Genomic DNA, 4,854 nt, shown 5'->3' with positions numbered 1-4,854 from the left:
TTATTGAGTACTTCCCTTTTGAAGCTCTGAGGAATCCGGAAGTGACTTAGTCTCTGCTCTCAAGCAGTCTCAGGGGTTTGAGTCCCCTTGGCCACTAGCCCAGGTTTGAGCTTGCTTCTGACCAAGAGAATTCTGGCCCTGTCTTTGGGTACTGCCTCAAGGCCTGCTCAGTGCCTGGAGCCCAGAGCCAAGAGATGGTCCTCCCTGGGTGGGCTGGCAGACTGCCGAGCACTTGTGTGGATATCATACCTTGACATTCTCCCGGCAGCTCCTCTAGGAGGTGGCTCTGCGAGAAAGGTAAGGTGAAGTCCCAGCTGTTTCACTTGCTCTGTGACCTTCGGCAGACACCTTAACCTCTCTGTGCCTTCACTTCCTCGCCTGTGAAACGAATTAAATAAAAATGGCTCTGCTTTTAGGAAACGGTTCCAATGTACTTTAACATATGTCTGACACATAACAAGTTTCCCAAATGTGTTAAGGAAACTGAGGAAAAGAGGAAAAAGTTTTCTTAGGAAACTGAGTCAGAAGGGAAATGCCTTGCTTAAGATCACTCAGTAGAGCCAGACATGAATCCTAGGGACAATGCGCCTTTAATCATGACTGGTCTTGCTAGCTTTATGACAAGATGATTGCAGCCAGTCTTCAGCTGCAAGCCTCTGTCTCCCAGGCAGGCCTGGCTCTGGGTATCAATTAGGCAGCTTATTGTCCTGCCCTATCATACTCCATATTTTAAATAACAATACTAATAGAACACTGGGTGCCTCTCACTTTAAATATCAACATATACAATCCTGAGTTTGGAGCTTCCTCATTCTCCACCGGAGAAAACTGAGGGATAGGAAGATGAAGTGAATAACAGCACAAGGCTGCAGAATCACTGAGAAAGCTGCACACTGTAGCACATGCTGATGATTTCAGTATTTGAGAAGCCATAGGAGGCAAGAGGATGTCCATGGGTTCAAAGCTGTCCACACTGCAATCCTGTCTATCTTCAAACATCAAACAACACAAATCTAAAGCAAGTCACTGCTTGAGGCCAGTATGCTCCACCTCCTCCAGTGAAAGTGTGAGCTGGTTGGATGGATGTGGCAGGTGTCAACTAAACAGTGGTTGAATGAGTGGGCAGGTGAAAAGAGGAAGGAAGGAAGGAAGGAAGGAAGGAAGGAAGGAAGGAAGGAAGGAAAGAAGGAAGTTACAATAGGGCACTGGCTATGAAAAGGGAGAAATGAGACAGATTTGAAAGCAAACTGACCAGGCTGGGAAAGAAAATCAACAGGGATGGAAGGCAGCCTTGGATGATTCCCAACATTTTGGATTGGGTGACTGGATGATGAGGTCATTTACCAAATGGGAAGCCCACAGGAGGGACAGCATGCAGGGCTGTGGAGAGAGGCCTTGATGAATTCAGTTCATGATGAGTTTGTGGTGTCTTTGATGCAGGATAGCCAGGAGGCTGTGGGATAGCAGGTTTAGAGGAGGGAGGTGGGCCTCCTGCCCAGCCCCTTCCCATCTATCCCCTCCCCTTCCATCTCACACGAAGCCTCTGGCCCCTTGGCCTTACTCTTCCCACTGGGAAGGAAGGGAAGGGATCTTTGATGGTGGGAATAGGAGGGGTGGACTATTCTAAACCAAACAAACGCATACACAGTGCTTGCTTGTTGCTGATCCGCTTGCCTGGCTCTGGGCACATGTAGGCTGTCTTCCAGGGCAGACCTCCCCCCACCACCCGCCGGCCTCTGCCGCCTGCTCCCTGCCAAGGTGAGCTCTGACAGGGCGACTTGTCATCTTTTCAACACCTCATTTTTCCCTCCTTACTCACTGCCCGGGGAGAGGTCCTTCCTGTTTGCACACCTCGGGGGGCTAGGCCCTGAGGAGGAACAAAAACAGCCTTCATGGTGAAGGGGGAGGGGAAAGCAAGGGAGAAAGCCCAGGGAAGAAGGGGAGAGATGGGCTGAATAGGAGGGAAGAAGACAGAACCGAAGCCACCCCCTCTCTTGCCCCCTCCCGCCCACAAGCACGCATGCACACCGCCTGCACTGCGTCCTGGTCCTGGGTGGCCGGTTCCCGGGTCAGCTCACTCTTTCAGGATCCAGCTGCATCTAGAAACCAGCTGTGTCTAGAAACTAGCCACTATGTTGCCTTTCCTACCTCCACAGCAGAGGCTTGGGCCCACAATTGCCCACATCTCAGAACTCCTGCTCTTTTTCCACCCCTAGTCAGCCAGGTTCCCAAGGGCTTGGGTCGCAGCTCTCCCACTGCTTTCCTCTGAACCTCCAGGTCAGCTAGTCTGTACCCTCTGGCTCCAAGCCCAGGGCTCCTTCGTCTAACATCCCTTTCCCTCTCGGGAGCCCCGCCCCAACCCACTGCCAAGCAGGTAGCCCTCTCGCCTTTCGCCATTGCTGACAGCTCCAAACCCTTTCAGTCAGCCTGGTCTGGTGTGTCTTCCAGCCCGCACCCTCCCCCATTCAGCTCCCACGTGGGGAGCCGAGCTTCCAAGCTTGGGCTGCCCCATTCACAGAGCCCTCCTCCATTGTCCAGGCCTGTCACTCACGTATGGCATTAGCATTTCTAAAGCCTTTTCCTAGACGCTGCTTCTGCCCAGGCTGGGCAGAAGAACTTAGCCCTATAGAACAAGGAACAATTAAAACGAGCCTTGAAGAGCACTTTAGAGTATATAATTCACTTTTCTATATAGCCATTTCATTTACTTCTCCCAACAGCCTTTAGCTGTGGGACGCTGACACTGAGAGAACTTTGTGAGTTGCCTAAGGTCACCAAGTGTGTTTCCAAAGCCAACTCAGGTTTTCTGAAGACAGGAAGGTCATTCTTTGCACTCCTCTACCTTGCCACTGTCAGGCCCAGCTTGCTTCTGCTTGGCCAGGCTTTTTAAAAGCCTTTCTTAAAAGGTGGGCTCAGTAGGTCCGCACTCCTATGGGAGGAAGACATGCTGGATTCAGTCTGTGAGGGCCTCAGGGTGGCTTCCCTACTGCCTGTAAACAGACAGTCAGCTCTGAGACTATGTCTCCTTTAAGCTGTCACTGGGGTAACAGGCCTTGACCCAAAATGGCCTAAAATACAGCCAGGGAATGGAGAAAGGTTCCCAAGGCAGGCAGCCAGCTGCATATTCCCGTGCCCCTTAGCAACTTTGTAGCTTTGGTGCGTTTTCTTCTATACAAGGAAGATAATGATGCTATCTCCTAGGGTTACAGTGAGTCTTACATGAGTTAATAGACAGAAGGACACAGATCAGGGACTGGAGAAGACTGCCAGATCCTGTTATTATTCACAGTTGTCCTGGGGTCTGGGTCAGGGGAGGGATGTAACTTTGTTGTCACGGCACTTAGAATTCAGAAACAGTCACTTACTGTGTGGCTTTGATTACATGGCTTACCTTCTCTGGGCATCAAGTCCTTATCAGTAAAATAAAGATAATAATGGTTCTTACTTCTCAGTTATGCATGCTAATGAGATTATATGTTTCTTATGAATTTTGCTGAAGATTTCCTTTGAGGAGCTGGGAGTGGTGGACCTCTTGCAGAGGACCAGGGTTCATTTCTCAGTATCCACATTGTGACTCAACTTCTTGCGACCCTAGTTCCGGGGGATCTAATTCCCTCTTCTGACCTGCATAGGCATCAGGATAGCACACATACTACATCCAGGCATATATGTATATATGTACACACACACACACACACAGATGGATGTTCCCATGGAGCACAGTAGAATTTTTTGTGCTCTTCCATTGACACTGAGGGTCAATGGCAGAGACTAGCCAGAGGACAAGCATCTTCTGCAGTCACACTGTTTCCCTAGGGTGGTGGGGTAGGCTGGACAATGCTTCCCGTGGCCTCAAGCCCTTGAAGTCTTCAAAGCCCTCCTCACCAGTATCGTGGAGCTAGATGGGGTGTATGAGTGGGGCCTTATGGAGGACACACGGAAGCCCACAACAGGGATGATACTTTCTGCATAGTCTGTCACAGACCGGGGATCTGAGACCACTCTTGAAACTGTTCTCAGGGCCAATGTCCATCCAAGCAAAATGGCCTAGTGTTTTGAGTCAGGGTCTTGCTGTTTACCCCAGGCTGGCTGGTACTGAACCTATGATCCTTCCTCTCAGCCTTCCCAAAGCTAGGATTATAGGTTCATACCAATATGCCCAGCTTCATTGTCCATTTGTCTGTGTCTTCATACACATTAACAAAGTTGTTGCCTCTCTGAAACATACACTGGCACATCCTCCCTGTCTAAATGAAGTCTTTGATTACTGAGGACATTTGGTTTCATTTCGTGAACTAGAAGCGATATACCTAGCTCGAGGTGTGCTGGTGTGATCCTGCAGTCCTAGCATTTGGAAGGCAGAGGCAAGAGGATCATGAGTCTGACCTGACCTCCTTCTCCAGGAGGAGCCAGCCTGACCTACAAGATTGAAAATCTGTCTCTGAAACAAAACAAAACAGAAAACCAGAAAAGGTCTCTACTTTGGTTCCATTGCTCCAGGTGAATTATAACTAGCCCACATCACTTTAAAATGATGTCTCTTCAGATCTCTGGCTTAGAAAGCAGTAAAAACATTCACCTACTGCAAAAAGAGTTTAGATTAGGCTACTGACTTTGAGTTAGGCTTGAAGGTAGGGGCTTAGTGGTCACAGTATAGAATTCCCAAGAGTGAGGCAGGAGAGATGTCACAGTGAGTAAAAGAGCTTGCTGCATAAATGAGAGAAGAATTAATTTAAAAAGAGAGAGAGAACTTGCTGCTTAAAGCATAAGGACCTGTGCTCAAGTCTCCAGCATGCTTGTAGCCACAGCACTATTGGATGGACGGACACAGGAGGCCCAGCTCTAGGTTCAGTA

Source organism: Mastomys coucha, chromosome X, assembly GCF_008632895.1.
Source record: "Mastomys coucha isolate ucsf_1 chromosome X, UCSF_Mcou_1, whole genome shotgun sequence".
Lineage (NCBI taxonomy): Eukaryota > Metazoa > Chordata > Mammalia > Rodentia > Muridae > Mastomys > Mastomys coucha.
Note: the sequence above shows the minus strand (reverse complement) of the source record.